The 20,342-nt window shown below is 40.8% G+C and overlaps 1 protein-coding gene and 1 pseudogene across 8 annotated transcripts in view; both read left to right on the top strand.

Annotated features, from left to right (window-relative positions):
• Positions 1 to 20,342, top strand: part of SGMS1 (sphingomyelin synthase 1) — an 81,444-nt gene that overhangs the window by 23,813 nt on the left and 37,289 nt on the right. For 5 of the 7 annotated variants that reach the window (XM_087964146.1, XM_087964142.1, XM_087964140.1 and 2 more), the window contains exon 2: positions 2,717 to 2,770. The exons of the other annotated variants lie outside the window; for them this stretch is intronic. The gene's annotated coding sequence lies outside the window, so the exon portion shown is untranslated. The remainder of the gene's footprint in view (positions 1 to 2,716; positions 2,771 to 20,342) is intronic. 7 annotated transcript variants of the gene reach the window in all.
• On the top strand, positions 13,735 to 19,695 carry LOC113420272 (large ribosomal subunit protein uL10m-like; annotated as a pseudogene). The gene is made up of 2 exons (XR_015749554.1): positions 13,735 to 13,781; positions 14,414 to 19,695. The product of XR_015749554.1 is annotated as a large ribosomal subunit protein uL10m-like (transcript).

The raw sequence follows: 20,342 nt of genomic DNA, 5'->3' as shown, positions 1-20,342 counted from the left end.
CAGTTCATTACTGTTATAGCAACAGATAATAACTATTACAGCCACATAAATAGCATCCTCCTGGATTAGATACAGCCCAAAACAGGACACCATCCTGTTTCCCACTAAGCTGATTAAACACTCCTGGAAAATAAAGAATTTACTGTCACGGACAGGGAGGCGAGGCGATGGCAGCACTGCTTCCCTGGCCAGTGGGTCTGGCGGAGAGAGCCCAAAGCTGCCCATCCTTTCCACCCCTCGCCCAGCCCGTCCCCGTCCCCATGCATCTCCAAATGCGCCAGAAGCTCCAAACACTGCAGTGGCACAGGCATCGGGCAGAGGCGCTCACTCAGCGGGGCTCAGCTCGGAGGAGGACGCGGTGCAGGCCGTCGCCTTGCCTCCCTGTCCACGGATGGGTGGGCGCTATCACTGCCTCGGGCTGCCTCTCCCGGTGGCCCCTTCGGGTTCAGGCTGGAGGGACTTGGGAAGGAAGCCAAGCTCGGGTCGGCCCGGCTCTTTTGCTTGGCAGGCAAGCGTGCACCTGCGGCTCACTTTCATGGCTCTGCCCAGCCTTCCCGGCTCCGGGGTGGCCCTGGTGGGATGAGTGGAGGGCCCAGCGGGGAGGCGCTCACTGCCTTGGTGAGAGCTCCGCTGCCAGGCAGGAGGGCCCGCCTGTCAGCTGCACTGGGTGCCCCAGGAAAAGCTCTTTGTGCTCTGCCTGGCGCCAGGCAGGGATGGCGGCTGGGCGCTTCTCCCGGGGTGGGCCGATCCTGCGCTGCGGCCCCGGGAGATTCGCCTCCCCACATGGGGTTGGGCTGCCCTCTTGGGCAGGGGAGGCTTTATCATACTGGTAGTAGGGTGTCATTTTTAAAAGAATTGGCTTTGCCTTCAAAGGTGAAGGGAAGGCGGCGACAAGAGCGCCTGAAGCCAAGTGTCTCTGCCGGGCTCCGGTTGCAGGGAGGAGCCCTGGCTGGCCACACGTGGCTGCGGCAAACGCCGCAGCGTTGCTCTAAACGCTGCAACAGCACAGGGAAAGGGGAAAGCAATGGTGGCGGAAGGTCTCCCGATACGAAGTGCCCCACCAATGCCGAAGTCAACATCCAAGCCGTCACCGCCCGCACACCCGAGGATGCAAGGGGGGGAATTAAGTCACCCCTGAAAAAACGCCCTAGCTGTTTTTTTGGGGGTCAAAAAAAAAAAGGCCTGGCCTTATTTTGTGAGAAACACGGTACTTTTGTAGGTTTTATTTAGTAAATCATATTTAATTTGGGTCACTGATGTGTAATACAGATTTTGATGTAGAAATCAAGAAACTATTTAATTGATATGGCATATAAATAAAGTAGCATCTTGTTCATTAGATGAACAAGGTGTCTTAAAACCACAGTATTATAGCAAAATAATTGCCCTTTATGCAATAGATCAGGAGTGTCAAACTTAATTTCATTGAGGGGCTTGTGTTTGACCTTGGAGGGCCAGGGTTGGTGTGGCTAGCTTGATGTCACTCATATGTGGGGTTCCTGTGGTGGCCCGAGCATTCTACCAACGAAAACTGGCTTCCGAGCTCTGTTTTCAGCTGCGACAGCCTCCTGCAACCCTCTGCCAGTGAAAACAGAGCTTAGGAGGGCTGCGCAGGCCAGTCCTTTGCTGTTTCCAGGTCAGCCCCACGAGCCAGATCTAAGCAACCTGGGGCCTGAATCTGGCCTGCAGGCCTTGAGTTTGACATTCCTGGAATAGATGGAAAGGGCACCTTTTTCAAAGGCAAGTTAATAAGAATCCAGTGTTATTACCTTGTAGTGTATAAGTAGTGTAGTGTATAAATAGTGTACTTTTTATTCAGTCTGTAGCCTCCAAAATCTCTCCTCTGACTGGAAACAAATTTGGGAATACATAGAATATGTGTGAAGAGCAACAGCTCTGTGTCATATTGGATACAGCCCTTAATATTATTGGGGTTGGTGAAATAATGATTTCTTTATATAAATGCATTAAAAACAAGTTAGCCTGAGTAAAAATGATGAAAATATCAAATTCATTGGGCATGGCAAAAAAACCAAAAATCTCCCTCCTTCTCTTCCTCCTCTTCCATATTACAAAAACTGCTGAAATAATGGACTCTTTCAGAATTCACCATATTCTCAATGAATATGTAAAATGCTTCTGCAGCCTGGTTGCATGTCCTGATGCCCAATAGAGCAACTAACTGTATTTACTCTGACACAAAAAATGCCCTAATGATATGATCAGTATTCACTTCCATTTTTCAGCATGCTTTTAAGAATGCAGAACTGATTTGTTATAAACCCAGGCTGTATAGGCTAAATCTCTATTTTTCTTAGTTAAAGAGTAATTCTGACAGTTCAGTTTCAGAATGAACTGAAAGCAAACAAGATTTTTGTCACAAGGAAAAAACTATTATAGTCTCCTAGGAACTTAATGCAGATGGTCTTTACGCAAAGGGCATGAGAGAAATAATATTTGGGGAATATTTAAATAGCATCCTGGATTCAGGGCCATTTCTAACCATTCTTAATTTTTGAATTCAAAAAGTAATTCATGGCTTGGTTTGAGCAAACCAATATTCAAGTGTTAGCAAGTGCAGTATTGAGAAATTTCATTTTAGTTGTGGTCTAAACATTATGAAGGGTTTATACCTTGAATGGTTTAAGTTTTCATTTCATTGAATTATTAAAAAGAGAAATGAAATACCTTTTTTCTTCTCTTACTTGTTTTGTAGACAAGAAAAAAAACACGAAGCAAAGATGATTAATCTGGGAACAGAATTATAATGGTAAATATTCTATTTTATGTAATTTTTCCATTTAGAAGAATGTTTATCTTAACTTATTATTGGAATAATCTTCTTATACATCTGGGTTAATAAAGGATGGAAGAAAAGCTGTTGAGCCAGAGGATTTTAAAAGCAGGGCATTACAGAAAAAGGGATCATATTTTAAAAGCATTCTGATTAATCAACTATTTGTGTCACATGTCCTCTCTAAAATTTGCTTTTCACTTTTATATTTACTACATACTCATTTGCACAGTTATATAAACTAGATTAACTTTCACCTAAAGTTAGATTTTTCAGGTGTGGCTATTGGGATGGTATCCATCCATTTTTCACCAGTTCTTGGTGACTGCCACTGACATTTTTAAGGATAGAGAAAGAAAGATAGACTATAAAACTTTCTTCCGATAGAGGGCAATTCAATTAAATTTGTCTCTCTCAGTATAATATAATTTGGAAGTGAGGAGGAGCAAACTGTTGACTGGGGATGTATGTTGCTTTTAAATATGATTATCTTAAAAGAATATTTGTTTCATATGTGAGGGAGGGAAGGAAATACCACTTCCTTAAAACAAAACATGTTAGTGTACACATCTGTATTCAAATATTATTTAAAGTTTTAAAATGTGTTGCCAGATTAATTGGGACAACCCTTAATGGCAAAATATTTGTGTGTGCGTGTGTGTGTGTGTGCGCGTGTATTTTACAAACAATGATATGTGATCCTGAAGTATGTTAAACTATAAGGGAGAAGCGACGATGAATCAGAATGAATAGTATGAAAAATTCAGCATGTCTAAAAATAAACTAAGATATGAATTCCTGTCCTGTAAGCCAATGATATGCAAATGTTCTCTCTCTAATCTCCCTTAAATAATCATGAAATAGCACAATAGATGACATGGAGGGCTTCCTATTTGATCTAGCCAGGAGGACACTAGCTTGAAAGTAGTTAACACAGAAGCTAAGACAATAAAGAGGCCGAACTTGTGAATAGGTAATCTTCGCTTAACTATGTTACTTGGAACTGAAGTTTCTATTACTAAGCAATTCAGTTGTTAAGTGTGAGGTCACGTGATCACATTGCTTAGTGGCAGCAATCCTGGCACACTCTTTGTTGATAAGTGAGAATTATAGGTCATTAAGCAAGAATCTCCTTGCAACTTGCTGCTGGGTTCCAGGAAGGAAAGTCAGTGGTGAAGCCTGCTGGAAGTCAAAAGTTCTGGTCAGCTCACAGACACTGAAACATGTGGCTGCCACTGGGTGGGAGAGGATGTTCAGGTGGCCAGGATGAGCATGGCAGGGCTAGGTTGGCTGCTACTGGGTGAGGGAGAGCAGGAGAATGACTGGTGAGGCATAGTATAGGTGTGACAGGGCCAAAGTTTGCTGCCAGGGTATGAGTGACCAACACAGTTGCTATGGGAGGGAAGGAAGGGTGCAAGTAATTTATTGGCGTGATTGTGACCTTCCCTACCAGCTTCTCTATTGACTTTGCTTGTAGGAAGCTGGCAGAGAAGGCCTCAAATGGTGATCACATGACAGGACACTTCAACTGTCATAAGTGAGGACTGGCAAATGTCTGCTGGTTGTTGAAGTGCCTGAATCTTGATCACATGACCATAGGGAGGCTGTGACAGTCATAAGTACAAGGACTGGCCACAAAGTTAGTTTTTAGCACTGTTATATCTTTGGATGTTTGCTAAGCAGGGCAGTCTTTAAGTGAGAGCTATATTTAAATGAGAGCTATATTTAAAGAAGAAAGGATATGACTTTACTTAGTTAACCTTAATTGTTTGTGACTGGATGGACAGATACACAGGATATTACAGAGTCAAAAAGTCTATCAAAAAGGACTCTCTGGACAAATATATTAACCTTTGTTTCTTGTTTTTTTTTTTTAAAAAAAAAAAACTTCATTAATGATTTAACCATTCACCAACCTGACCCCAGAAAAGGGGACCAAAAGCAAAACAAAACAAAATCAAATAGGCCCACAATTTGGAAGCATATATAAATCTATCTAGAATCTGAAACAGAGCTTTAAAGTTGTAAATATTTAATTTCAGTATGTTTTCCCCAAGAGAAATTAAGTTATTGATGTACTTTGTTGATGTACCTAAACTGAATAAAACAACCCTTAGTGGAAGAAATTGTCAGGATTTTGCTGCCGTGCTAATTATTTACTCAAGTTATTCTCACAGTTTTAAAAACCATTAATCTCGGAAGATTCCCAGGGATTTTTTAAATATAATTTTTCAGTATAAAATCTAGTATAAATTTAGTCAGTATAAATTTAGTATAAAACCCTCTCTAAGAATTAATAACTTATGTTGTAACATTTCAAAAGACAAGGGTTAAACGAAATATTTGCCCAAGACTATATAAGTAAGTTTTTCCACTTCATCAAGTACTTGCTATGAAAATGACTAAGTATTGCCACCAGTTATGCTAATGTGTAATAATTTTATTAAAACCTTTCCAATACAAGGGTTGTGATTAATGTAACGTAATTTTAAAGGAGTTTGTTCTCGATGATTCACCAAGATATTAAGACTACATATTATATTATAAAGAGTTCTCAAGTGACTCACAAAATTCAGATCCAATATCCCTTATGTGAATTTTTAAAAACTCTGAAAACTTTAAAACTCTATTTAATTTAAAAGTTCTATATAACATTTCAGGATTTTTTATTTTATTTTAAATAAAATAAATTAAAAACTGTAGACATGAAAAACTGTTCAACATTGTTAAATATTCTGGATTTGAGGGTTTTTATAAGCATAAGAGGAACTTATTAAATTTCTCTTACTGAAAACCAGGGTGGAATATGTGACCAATCCTTCATCTAGACCAGGGCTGTTAAACTTCCAGCCCATGGGCCGGATGCGTCACATGCTGACCATGCCCCACACCTAGTTTAGTGAAAGGGGGGAAAGTCCTGATACATCACATAATGCTGCTGTGATGATGTGAGTTTGACACCCCTCATCTAGTGTTTGTGGTCCGCCGTCTGCCTGTGGAGCTGGCAGCAGAGTTGGACAGTGGGGAGGAACAAGGGCCAGTCCTGGAGTCTGGGGAGGGCTCGTAAGAGGGATCTGCATCCAACACAGAGATGGGGCCAGGACCATCTGAGTTATGTGCGGACTCCGGAGCCTCCAGAATCTGACATCAGCAAGGCAGAGGAACAGGGGGAGCCTGTTCCCAGTGCACGCTTGTGCAGAGCTGCCAGAAGGCAAGAACAGTTAAGACAAAAGAGGCAAATTATGAGTATGGCTTGGAGATGATTGGCCCCTCCCATAAGACATAAAGGAGGAGCAAAGGGACATGAGCCTTTGCAGGAACAAACTTTGTTCGTTCTGGTCGTTTTAAAATCTAAAGCTCCATGTTGACTTTGTGCTCCGTTTGGCATTGTACAGCTAATTGGCAATTTAGTCGTTGGCAGCATTTCAAGCGAGATAAAGGTGGGTGCTTATCAGCCTTATCCTGAAAGACTGGCAGACTTCTGTTGGACTATTCATAAACTGTTTGGGACTCATTACAGACTGTGAATGCATATAATTCACAGCCATTGAAATTTAAAAAAAAAAGGGTTTTGGGAACAGCGTGTGATTGTTACTGTCTCAGGAAGCCTTGGTCAGTATATTTAGAAAAACCAGGGTTCTGAGCAATAATCAAATGTTAATCCACAAATTCTCAATTTATTGATTGTGTGTTCGCTCTCACTAACTACAAGCACACATTTTAAAAAAACTGTTCAGGCTTGCATAGTCAAAAGTAGGAGTATTAACAAAACTCAGTTGTGTTTTTCAGTGCTCTGACCAACAAAACATAGAGTAACTTTTGGCCACACTTTGCTTTGCAAGTTGTATATGCTTTTTTGTACAAAGCAAACAGTAAAACCTGGAACATGTTTTATGAGAAGGTGATATAACTCTGACTCTCATCTTCTGTCTAAGCTCTCTTACAATCACAACAATTTCAATCAACCATTTATTAACTAGTTTTATTGAAGTGGAGTTACACAGATGTATCATTTTAGTAGCTTAAACAGTATCACTAGAATTTAGAATTGTTTTCGATTGAGAATTCTTGCTTTAATCCTCTAATTTCAATCCTATAAAGTTTTCTATTCTCGTGTTGGACATATGTATCAAAGAGTTTAAAAGTTGGATGATTTAGAATTTTGTCGACAGGAACGTAAAATAAAATCAAGATAACAATTGGTGGTAGAGGGTTATAGTTATCAATGGTTTTCTTATCTACTTATCTATTAGAAAGATTTAAGATGATGGCATTTATTGAGATGGCTAAATTGCCTCTTTTGATCAGAGAAAAGATAATATCTATGTTTGTTATTGACTAGAAACCCCTTATGGACTTTTGTGCAAAATAGAAAATAAAGTAAAATTATGATTTATGGTTTTGATAAGTAAACAGGATAGATTATAAAAAGAAGACAGTCTTTCTTTTTCTCCTATTTGGAGTGAAAATATTCTTTGGAGTTTAGCAAATATCCAGTTTGCAGCATCCCATGCTGTCAGGCCTTAATTAAAAATTGCATCAGTAACATAAGGAAACATTATGCATTTTAAACTCTAAAATTATACCTATATACACCAGATATTGCTAAAGAGGAAAAAAATTATGTTCCTTAAAAATAAGTTTGGATACCACATAATGATGGGTGAGGCTTGCTTTTGGCCAGCAGAAACATCTCACTTCCCAATCTCACTTAGAGAGGAAACTGCTAATTTTCCATTGACCCCAAAGCCTGAATGTGAACAATACTTTTCAGAGTTCAGGTTTTTTTTCTTGCCATGCTTTTAAAAATGCAGAAACCGGCATTTTTTTTTTCAACAACCTACATTTTTGAAGGGTGCTTTATGTCTCCTCCTCCTCCTCCTCAATCATCCCTACACTGGATTTAAGAATTTAGTTAGACATAATATCAAGTATTAATACTTTGAATATTATTATCTGCTATTATAGATAGGCAAATCTACATATTATAAAAGGGAGGGGTGGGATACGACAGAGTTAATTACTGGTTCGGGATTTACAAGCTTCCCTGCATGCTGGGAGCCGCGCGCCTGTAAATCGTCATCAGCACACTGCGTGCAGAGAAGCAGCTTTTGAAACAGCCTGCTTTTCCTGCTTTTTTAACTGCAGCTGTGCCTCGTTTGGCAGCTGAAGTTGAAAAAGCAGGAAACAAAGGACAGGTAAGAGCCCGGGCGGGCGGGCGGGCAAAAACATCAGCAGACATAGAACCGGTTCTATGTCTGCTGCTCTTCAGAGCTACCGGTTCTACAGAGGTGGACAGAAACGGTAGAAACCCACCCCTGATAACAGGTCTTGTTCTTTGATTCAGGAATAACAGAATTTTTTTTACTTTTGTGTTCCATGATAATGATGTTGATGGTAGTAATAGAGCGGATGCACATGTGTATTTGTCTGCACACATGAGTAAAGTATTTGAAGGAGTTTGTTTTATATTGCATAGCAAAATAATTGCACAGAGAAATAAAATATGAAGGTAGCATTGGAAATGCATGTTTACGTATGTGGCCAATTTATCACATTTGATTTCAAGACTTAGGCTGCATGATGGCATTTTAGTCCTGAACCATGATTTAATAATTTCAGCAGTGGAAAGGAAGTAACTAAAAGTCAAAGGAAAAGCTGACCTGTTGCACTGTTACCAGAAGGGAAGTTGCATAATTTTTGCAATGAACTAAGGACTACTGGAGGTTGACTCTGCCTTCCATCCTTCCGAGGTGGGTTGTTGGGGGCAATAGACTGACTCTGAAAACCACTGAGAGAAAGCTGTAAACCACTGTGAAACCTAAGTCAGGGGTGTCAAATTCAAGGCCCACGGGCTGGATCCGGCCCATGAGGTGCTTAAATCCGGCACATGGGACCAGCCTGGAAATACTAAAGGACCAGCCCACAGTGCCTCTGGCAGCAAAAATGGATCGCATGCAGCCCCCCATGCATCGTTTTCACGCTCCATGGCCTCCTGAAGCATGGGACGAAAAACAGGGTCAAAATGGGCCAAAACAGGCTGGAAAATGGGCTGAAAAACGAACCGAGAATTGGATCTAAAAACAGGCTGGAAAGCAGGCCGAAAGTGGCCCGCACAGCCTGGTTTTGGTTGGCAGAGTGCTGCAGGAGGCCATGGAGAGCACAAATGAGGCATTGGGAAGCCCGGCGTGGACCCCCTGTGCCCCATTTTGGCTGGCAGGGTGCTGCTGGAGGCATCCGTCGTCCCCCCCGCACCCCCAAGGTCTAAGTGATATTACTATACGATATGTAATGCATAAGAAAGACTTCAGATTTTATAGATACACTGTAATAACATTGGTCCACTCTGCAGTACTTACATAGCAGCATGCGCCTCTGCTTTTTCTTTGAAACAGCCATCTGTTTCTCTGCTTGGAAGCCTGTCAAATTCTTTTAGCATAGCTGTGTAAGGTTGGTCTTGTTACATCCTGGGGCCTCGGATCTCAGTGGATCAAAGAACGTACTTGTTTGGCTTATAAACAAAGACATTGTAATGAAGAAAAATTCAACCTCAATAGCAGATTTTGCTTTTTCTCCATGGTTTATTCATTCTGGAGTTTTTTGCTTAAAGCAGGGCATATCAATACAGCATTTTATACCCTGATTTTTTTTTCCTTTATTGCAATTACAGTAATGCAAATTTAGATCGTTTCCCTCCATCATCAAATTATTTAGACAAATAGAGGTGTAGAAATACCACGTGGCTAGTTCCACACCAGTGTTGTACTGAGGGCAGAGACATTTGCAATGATGCCCAGAAGTACCATGATAGCGAACCTATGGCATGCGTGCCAGAAGTGGCACACAGAGCCATCTCTCCTGGCATGCCAGCCGTCGCCCGTTACTCTTCTGGGTTCAGGTGCATACAGGAATGCCGGCCAGCTGGTCTTTGTGTGTGCATGCGCGTTAGAAACCGGAAGAGCAGCTCCATGTGTACCAGGAAGCTGTTCTTCCGATGTCTAACGCGTGCGTGCTTTTTTTTTTACATTCGGTGCTGAAAAGGTTCGCCATCACTGCTATAGTATAAAGCTAAAATTCCAGTTTTATACAATATAGCGCCTAAAAATAACTGAGGTATTTGAGAATATATTTGTAAGCAAGGAATTCCTATACTTGCAGTTAAAAGACTTTTAGTCCTGATAAGAAACATCTTGAAGGCATGATATTGTGAAATTGAGAGAATGGGTGATAACAGTTACGACTTTAAGGAACAATTAAGTAAGAAATAGAAAAAAATAAGTTCGTAAAGTGCTGAATCAAGCAGCAGCACTTAAGGTTTCTCTGATTTTTCACAATATCCTAAGCTTTAATTGAATTGTTTTTGTGCTAATATGTGAACACACCCATTATGGCTTAACATTGTATGGCAGGTTTTTTTTTTTAAACAAACCCAGGGCTAGATTAGCCTGATTTAACGTGATATGTGAATTGATTTCCTTCTCTTCCATCACCCACCTTGTCCCATATATTCACACCAGACATGAAGTCAAATTAGCTGTACAAATGGAGTTTATTGATCCATACAAGCCTCTCTCTGTTAAGTGGAAAACATATTGGTATCAGAGGTAGTATTCAACAGTTCTGACCAGTTCTGGAGAAACGGTAGCGGAATTTTTGAGTAGTTCGGAGAACTGGTAAATGCCACCTCTGACTGGCCCCGCCCCATCTGTTCTCTGCCGCCCAAGTCCCAGCTGATTGGCTGGGCCTTCTTTTGTTGCCCTGCACAGGAGAACGGAGCTGGAAAGCAGGTTAGTGGGGTGGGAATGGGATTTTGTAGTAACCTTCCCCCAGGGAGTGGGGAGGGAATGGAGTAACCTTCCCCTGCCACGCCCACCAAGCCACACCCACAGAACTGGTAGTAAATTTTTTTGAATCCCACCAATGATCGGTATAGACAGAAGGATTTAGATAAATCCTTTCAGGCTTGTGCCTATTGATTGATTGATGGATGGATTTGGTATTCTTAGTGACCTCATGGATAGATTCTCTCCTAAATGGCCTTCCCTTTGACCTTTTGAGTCTCTTGGTTCATAATTCATTAGTTCATAATTAAATTGATCCACCTTGTTGATGCCATCCTGTCTCCTTTTTCACCTTCAACTTTTCCAAGTATCATGAGGATCTAAAGGAACAGGGGTCCCCACATGACCAAAATATGATAGTCAGAGCCTGGTCATTATGGTGGTGCTTGGGAAGAAAAATGTGGGCTTGTTTTGCTTTGTGATCTCCTTAAAAGTCTTCCTACAACACCAAAATTGAAATGTGTCAAAGTCTTATTACTGCTTCTTGCAAATCAAACTGTTGCAACTCTAGTGCTATAGGAAAAACCATTGCCGCAACAATTGTAATTTTTGTTGATGTAGACCAACGTACTTATTAGGTCATTTCCAATTTATGTTAATCTATGCTATCTTAATGATTTCCTGTTTGAATACCTTACGTTTCCTTTTAATGTTTTAACAGAGGGATTTCAAACTCGTGGCGAGCTGGATACATGCTGGCCATGCCTACCCTAGGTTTAGCGAAGCAGGGGAAAAATTGCGATACATCATGTGATGACATGAAGCCATGAGTTTAGCACCCCTGTTTCAATAAGTACTTTCAAAAAAAGAAACTAAAAGTTGCATCCATGATTATTAATGGTCTTTACTACTTATGGTTTGTGATCTTTGATGAACTTACCTTTTTAAAGTTTTCTTGTGTCATAACTAATTGCTGGATTGCTGTAAAAAGTGTTCCTTTTCATTTACTTTGCCATCACAGTCTGAAATATGATTGACTTAGATATAAAGCTTTGCCAATAATTTTTAGTTGATAAAATATCAAATCATATTTTAATTAAAATAGCAAATGATTCTATAGTATTTTTCCATAGGCTCTCATTAATGGGAGAATTATTGAAATGAATAGCTTTTTGAGTTTTTTGGGTTATAGTTTCATCTAAACTCAACTCTTAGTTTCTCCCAAGTCCAATAATTCAAAGAATTACCTGTCTCTAAATTGGAATAAAGTTAATACTATTAATATTTAAATAGACTTATTCTAGAAAGGAAATTAATTACATTTTTCCTTCTGATTTGCATCAGATTCTTTTCTTTTTGCTGTTCTTGTTTGCAGCATTATATAAAGGATCATATCGAATCTTCCCTTTTTTTTTTTAAACTCTTTGAGTTTCTGGGTTAAATGTTCTGCATGTCTGTTCGCTATATCTCCCTTTGCTATTCTTTGCCAGACCATAAAAGTATATGACTGTTATCTGTTTTTATATGACTTGTGCCATATATAAACTTCTTTATACAGCTTCTATCTAGAGAAGAAAGAATAACATCAGATATGAAGTCCATCTAGGAAGTCCTTGACTTATGACCAGTCATTGAGCAAACCTTCGAAGCTACAATGAACCTCCCCAGGGTGATTTATAACCCAGATTAGAAATTCCACAGGCTGCCCTTCCCTAATCCCAAATGATCTCATTTTGGATGTTGGTGACTGGCCAGCATTTACAGCTGTTTGCATGAAATATGTGATTCTGTATTTAAAACTTTTTTGCTGGAAACATTTACTTCCACTTTCTGGCAAACAACATCCATTGATTTGCTTAATGACCGCAGCATTTGCTTAACAAATCCCTCTAAAAAGGTCATAAAATCAAGTGTGGACAAGCACAATTTAAAACCATAATTATGAGCTCAGTTACAGTTTGCGGTGATTCACTTAACAAGTCTGGCTAGAAAGGTTGTGACATGGGGCAAAACTCACTTAACAGCTGTCTTGCTTGTCGGAAATTCTGGGCTTAATTGTGATCAAAAGTTAAGGATTACCTGTATTAACTTCTTATTTGAAACTGCTATATAGAAAAAAAATTATTGGGAAAAAAGAGTCTTGGAGACTTGACAACCTATTAGTTAGGTTGTTGTCATAATAACAATCAAGCTTCATGGAATCTTACAGCCTCATGGCTTTATTAAATCAGGAATTCAAAGTTCCTATACTAGCTCTTACTTAAAGGAACAATTATTTTATTATTACTTATACAGTGGTTATTTTTTACATATGGTACATTTTGACTACAATAAAAATCAAAGGTATGGTCTGTGCGTACCTACCTTAAGTACGGTAAGTATGCAACATAACATACTTAGTTAATCCATTGGCCAGCCAACTCTTTAAACACTTGTGTATAGATACTTGTTTTCCTAGACAGTACATCTTAAAACAACTTTTTTAATAAGTACCTCCCCACGCTATCAAAGTAGATCCTGGGTGCTGCGCTGCAATGTAGAAAGGGGAAATAGAGCAGCCAGCATGAGGGAAGGAATAGGAGCGGGGAGCTTCTTGGAAAGTGGCCTCCTCCTTACCTCATCCGGCCGCTCCGTTGCCCGTTTCACCATTGCAGCCCCGCGCCACAGAGCTTTCCCTACCCACCACCGCCCAGATGTCCTAGCTTCTCCCAAGCATTTATTCGATTACCTGATTTCCAGCTTTGTCGCATTTCTCGCCATCGTGTGCATGGAAAGAAAAGTTTGTGCGGGGTTAAAAAAGTTTTTTTTTCACTCAATCAAATCCAACTTCACGTGATCTTTTTCTTTCGTGAAAATTTGGAAATGATTTATTGAACAATTTTTTTAGCCCCATACAAACTTTCATTTCCCTGCACACGATGGTGAGAAACGCAATGGAACTGGAAATCAGGAAGGCAAAGAAATGCTTGGGGAATGTTGGGAAAGCAAGGGCATCTGGACGGTGGTGGGTGGGGAAAGACTCTTGTGCCCACAAAGAGAAGAGGAGGGGGAAGAGAAGAGATGGCTGGAGGAGCTCCATCTTGCTCCAGGCCCCCCCCCCAAAAAAAAAGGCAGCAACAGCTCAGCTGCTTCCCTTCCCCACAAAGAAGGCAAGCAGGCATGGCGGTGCCACAGGCCATGTGGAAGGGAGTAGGGAAGGCAGGCAAGTGAGCCCGGCCATGGAGCTGGCGCGAAGGCCGTGGGGAAGGCAGGCAAGCATGATGGGGCTATGGGCCACATGGAAGGGAGTAGGGAAGGTTGGGGCAGGGAAGCTAGCTAGGCTGCAACTCACAGGCTTACTTACCAAGGCAGGCAGATCAGGGCTGCTCAGTTGGGCCGCAGGCACTGCGTGGGAAAGCAGGCAAGTCGCAGAGACTGTGGTCAACGCAAGCGTGGAGCCACACAGTGTGCTATGCCAGGGAGGCAAGATGACTGACTGGGCGGGGCTGGGTGAGCAGGCGGGGCCAGGGCCAGCCAGAGGTGGTATTTGCCGGTTCTCCAAACTAAAGATTTCCACTATCGGTATGCCAGAACCTGTCCAAACCGACTGAATACCACCTCTGGTTGTAACCCTGGGCAGATATCTAATCTTGTGTTATAATGTGTTTACTATAATCAACTTTTACTTAAAGTTTATTTAAAATAGCAGATAAGAAAAGCTCTCTAGAAGTACATGTTATTGACATATAACAGCTCAGATAACGTTGTGTTGTGTTTAATTCATTCTCCTACCTAAAAACAGACTTCTCTGGCACAATTGATACCAGTTTATTTAAGTAAGCAATTACTGGGGTAAAAGGGTCTGTGAAACTGGCTGGCTGCCCGCTCTGAAGCTGATCTGCCATTGCTCCAAATCTGTCACACACCACTGGAAACCAATGCACATTATGACGGAAAAGCTCATGGCAGTGACTGAACATATCCTACCAAAACCTTTGACTTCAGAAACCTATGTGAATCCCCCTGTCATTCTACCTAAGGCTGGCTACGAAAGACTGTTATGGCGCCAAGTGAAACAAATATTTCTTGATAATAAAATGATTATAGTGTGTCAATCCAATTATATTCCTCGAAATGGTAATATTGAGGCATCGGCTGCAAAAGTATAATATCCATGTCAGATTTTTCCCTAATAAGATCATGATTCACTTTTTTGGGGGAGGTGGGGGGATCTAAATAGAAGAATCTCCTCCCTCTCTTTGTGGAACGCAACTTTCTACTTGTCAGTATGGAAACAAGGGCCTGGGAAACACTACACATCCTGAAGCGTGTGCCACAGATTAACATGCTAGGACGGGGTGTCAAACTTAAGGCCCATGGGACAGATCTGGAAATAGCAAAGGCCCGGCCCGCAGTGCTTCTGGCAGCCAAAATGGGGTGCGGGGAGCTGCGTGTGTCCCTCCGTGCGCCATTTTTGGCCTGGATGGTTTCCAGCACTCTGCCGGCCCAAACACACCTTGTTTTGACCAGTAGGGGGCTCCAGGAGGCATTTGTCCTGTCTCTCTCCCCCTCCCCCCAAGGACCATCCTGCGGAAGAGAACTACAATGCTGATCCAGCTCTTGAAGAAACCCAGCTTGGCACCACCGTGCTAGGAGCTTGCATCAACAATGTGATCCTAAGCCAGCAAGGCTTTGTAAATTTTGCTAAGCTGCCATCCATAATAACTGCCCAGGGGGAAAGTGCAGGTTTCTTCTCGGTCATGACTTCCCACACTAGCAGGCTTCTGCAGCGTGGCTTTGTTCATCTCTGTTCTTTGCTGGTCCTGTATGTTCAACAGGAAAATGAAAAGGTTGAAGAAAAACCAGGTGGGAACATCAGCTACACTGGAAGCAGTTTAATTCTTCAATGTAAAATCACCATGTTTATTTTGTTGCATGCCCTTTAGTTGATGGGAGATGTTTGTTAGTGTGACAGATAAAAGCTCTGGATAAAAATATCAGTTAAACTACACGGAGAAAAAAATACTGTCCGAGTTTAGTTTATCTGGATTGGGAGTCTAATTATCAAAATCAGTGAAACTATACAGTGCAATTAGAATTGGAAAATAGAGTTAGAAAAAAAATAAAAATTTAATGGTTGAAATATAATACACTGGATAAAGCAATCTTTTTGGCACGAGCTTCTTGAATATGTAAAAAAGAACATGGGAAGAAGATACACAACCTTTTGTTATAGTACACAATGTGTTTGGATGGAATTTACTCAGGACAAATAATTACCCAGTGGACAGCCTCATCCCTCTAGGACATTTCTGCCGGCCAGAGAGGGCTTTTTTCAGATCCTATTAGTAAAAAAATAATCGGGGGGGATCCAGAAAAAGAGCCTTTTCTTCTATAGGGAGAAGAGCCTAGAGTAGCGGTATGGCAAGATATAGGCGGCGTAGGGCTTTAAAAGTGATAACCAACTTCTTGAATTGCACCTGGAAGCAGGTTGGTAGCCACTGCAGCTCATGGAGCAGTAAGGTAACATGGGTCATCCTAGGGACCCCAAGAATTGCTCACGCCGCCACGCTCTGTACCATTTGCTCTATTAGTTTTTTTTTAATTTGATTCTCTCAAAGTCGGAATAATAGTAACCAAATTGGTGCCATGCATGAAAAGGTCAAGGGAAGTCTGCTGTAGGACAATAGCAATAGCACTTAGACTTATATACCGCTGCATAGAACCTCCTCTAAACCATTCACAGAGTCAATGTATTGCCCCCAACACTCTGGGTCCTCATCTTGCCGACCTCAGAAGGATGGAAGGTGAGTCAAACTTGAACCAGTCAGGATTGAACTCCAAGCAGTGAGCAGGGTCAGCCTGTAATGTGCTTTCCAATGATCCCATATATGCCCTCTATTTCAGGGATAAACTTAGGGGATAAACTACAACAACAACCTTAGGTGCCTTTAAAAACAATTGGGGGAAAGGGTTGCCTTTTTGGGGCAGCAACTTTAAAGGTACAAATAGTTTTAAGTCTCTGAGTCTTATTGCAGGTAGACCATTCAAAGTTCTAATGCCACTGAAAAACTTATGACCATTTATACACTTTAAAAATCATTTAATCATGGTCACATGATCAAAATTCAGATGCTTGGCAACTGGTTCATACTTTATGATTTTTATTGTTCTGGGGTCATGGGATCATCCTTTGCATCCTTCTGACAAGCAGAGTCAATGGAGAAGCCAGATTTATTTTAACAACCTTGTTACTTAACAACCATAGTGATTTACTTAATAACAATGGCAAGAAAGATTGGAACATAAGGCAAAAGGCACTCAACAAGTGTCTCACTTAGAGTAAAATTTTGGACTCAGTAGTGGTCGTGAGTCAAAGACCACCTGTATACAATAAACAGTTCAAGATTTTAAAATCTAATTGGGTAGGATTTTGTTGTTTGGTAGACATAAACATGTTTGGAGCTGTGAATATTTAGTGGCTCCCTAGAAGGAAATCACCCAAAAGAACTTGCTCATTCGGAGTCGGAGAGAAGACCAACAGTTGATTACTGGATCACATCATGTACTCTCCTAAATTCATGATTAATGATCACATAGCGATGACTATTCCTAATAGTAACTATGTGATCCCCTAGGAATCAGTAAGATCAGAAACAATTCATGCCCTAATGTGGAAAATAACAAGAGCTACAAACTAGATGAAATGAAAATCATGCAAAAGCAGTTATTAAATGGCTGTCAGCTCCAGAAACTTTAGAAGTGTGTGTAGACTTGCTAGACGAATAAAATCACCCCCAAAACCATACTTAGACTTGTATGAACTGTTAATTTTTAATCTGAAGTCTGAAATGTTTTAATCTGTTTGAAAAAAACAAAGCAACTCTCCAGTAACTGGGGTATAAAAAGCATAAAAATGATTTGATCAGGATTGTGCACTGCGGAAAAGGTCATTTCAAGCAGTGAATAGAAAAAGTAAACATTCTCATCCCAAAGGTGCTTCTCTAAAAGGCAACTTGACTTTATTGATTTTTTTTTCTTTGAAAACATTTTACTTTTCATTCCAGAAACTTCTTCAGTTCGGAACTGAAGAAACTTCTTAGTTGAGAAGTGAAATGTTTTCAATGAAAAAAGCCAATTTGCTTTGTGGAAAAGCACCTTTGGGACAACCATGACCTGGATGATTCAAAATCTCCATAGGAAGTAAACATTCTTGGGGCTGCAGCTGGTTTAACAACCGGTTCTGTGAGCACACACGCGCAGCATTCAAAATACACCCATTTCAAGCTCTATAGCTTACCTTCTAGGGCAACCCCGGTAAGTAAAACAGCTGAGGTGCGGAAATCCACTGTGCTGAAAAACGCTGAAATATAGGACAGGATAGGGTGGTGGTGGTAGGCGGGGACAGCTAACTGTCGGAGATACCGGTTCTGTAGAACCGGTCCAAACCAGGAGCATCTCAGCACTGATTCTCCTTCTGAAGACCATCTATGTTCCATATGGAATTTAAAGGCTCAAAAGGAACAGACGGGCAATGAAGGAGACCTGGCAGAAATTAATTCAGTCAGGAAGAGGGATTTGTCCGTCTTCTTGCAAATTACCCAAAGATTAGGGAAACTACTACCCTCTTTCCCCCACTAATTACCAATTCAGGCTTGGGAGGAGTGCTTGACAGAGTTGTATATGGACGTTGTTAATAATATAAATTGAGAATAAGAACAACCAGGACAAAGTTCAAAATAATCCCCCTGTCTCTGTCCAAGAGGTGACTCATTTCTTAAGGTGGACAAGGCTCCAGATGTTGATTGTGAATTATTGTGAAATAATTACAATGAATCGTAGCTGGTAGGTGCTTCTGTTATCATTCTTGTTTACATTCCTAGTTAAGACTGGTTATATTTCAAAAGATTGTGGGGATGACAATAATAGTCCCAATTTATAAAAAGGGCAGTAGGAATGATTCATGCAATTATGGACCTATCAGGCTTTTGAGTGTCATTAGCAAATTATACCCTATTATACAAATTATACACTAAATATTTAAATTTCAAGCCCTGAATCTCGATAGAGACAAGAGAGCATAATCTGAGATGACTAGGCAGGATTCAAAGACCAGAGGTCAATAGTAGAGCACATTTGGTACGCCACTATCTTGCATAAAAATACACTAGATTTTAAACATGCCCTTGATTTGATTTCCAGAAATGCCCTTTTGGGGGGTGGGAAAACACACAACTATTGACGGCTGCATCCTTTCTAACACCACTTTAAGAGTGAGTATAATCTCCAAAGGTCTCTCTGGCACAATAAATGATGTGAAATTAATTCAACAAGGTTGTATATCTTCCCTCTCTTTTTTCAATTTGTACATCAATTCAGATCTACATAATTTGGATTCCATATACCTAAACTATCAGGGCACAAATAGATTCACAAACCCTGTTGGGTTAAAAAAAAAAAGAAAGAAAGGCATTAACAACAATATTATAGTCCTGCAGACAAAACCATGCGATTCTTAATTTTGAAAAATCTAACATTCTGGTCTTGCCTAATAAGAGAGCCAGCTGACAATCCTTAAGAGTAGAAATGTACAATTTAAAGCAAACTACTGCATTTAAATATTTTGGGATGGTTTTCCACTCTAAAGGCAGCTGGAGTGCTCACCAGAATCACACAGTGCAGCTAACTCTTAGGTTCAGAAGTGCTATCAAGTGCTTCTTTTATACAAGCGGAGGCCAATTAATCCCCATAGCATTATAACTCTTTGAGTCCAAATCATTGGCCCAAATCTTTAATGGTTCAAAAGTAGGAATTCATGCAAAGAAGCACCGCAAACTTTGTAAACAAAATTTTTGAAATCAGTCTTCACTGTACCCAATAGAACTGCAAACACCCAGATAAGGTGGGAGGCAGGAATGCCTGCAATCCAGGTAAGGGCCTAGAGGAGGAGAAATTACAGGCTGAAAGTCCAGTTCGTCCCAGTTGGTGTGGTCCCTCTAGTTTTAATAGACAATTTTACTTCTCCCTGGAAACAGGCCATAGAGCAGAGTTCCCCAACCTTCTTGGCTTTGTGGACCGGCGGTAGGGAGGGGCTGGGTCCATATGAGCAGCAGGCAAGCACATGTGCATGCGCTCATCTGCTGTTGGTGCAAGCAGGAATGCATACGCATGCTCTTGCTCACCCGCCATTTCCATGCCCCAGTTCCTGGCTTAAGGCTTAGAGGTGGTCCGTGGCTTGGAGGTTGGGGACCCCTGCCATGGAGCATGTTAGTATTTCATGGGTTTCCTATAATATATTCCTAGTTTGTTTGTTTTTTATAATATAATCCCAAACCAAAAAACTGTTAACCCAGAGAGTAAGGGGATATGAAGGTTGAGGCTGAAGTTAATAAACTGACCCAACAGGGCAGACATTGGATAAATAAGAGCACTTTGGGAACCAGCAAGATATCTACAAAATCTTAACTTTCTCCAAGCTGAAGATAGCAGTTTTCCAAACCACACATCTTACCATCTACATGGCTGTGTGGCGGATATTTCAAAACCCTATTAATTAAGTGTACCTGCCCCTCTGCATGTGGTGATGATGAGATTGAAACCATTTTGCGTGTATTATTACTTTGTAAACTCTACTGGGATAGAGCTGCTTATATTCTATCTGTAATACATAAATTTCCAAGAAGGCAGACGTTTAAGTGAACCATCTTCTAGAAGATTCAAAACTCTTTATCACTTGTGTGGTAACCAAATTCTGGGTTGCTACAATGGAAATAAGGTAGGACTGGTCA

The sequence above is a fragment of the Notechis scutatus genome, chromosome 4 (assembly GCF_049901735.1).
Source record: "Notechis scutatus isolate UNSWTSFEM ecotype Mainland chromosome 4, rNotScu1.2, whole genome shotgun sequence".
Taxonomy (NCBI): Eukaryota; Metazoa; Chordata; class Lepidosauria; order Squamata; family Elapidae; genus Notechis; species Notechis scutatus.
The sequence above is the reverse complement of the archived record's forward strand: the minus strand, read 5'-3'. Positions and strand labels throughout refer to the sequence as shown.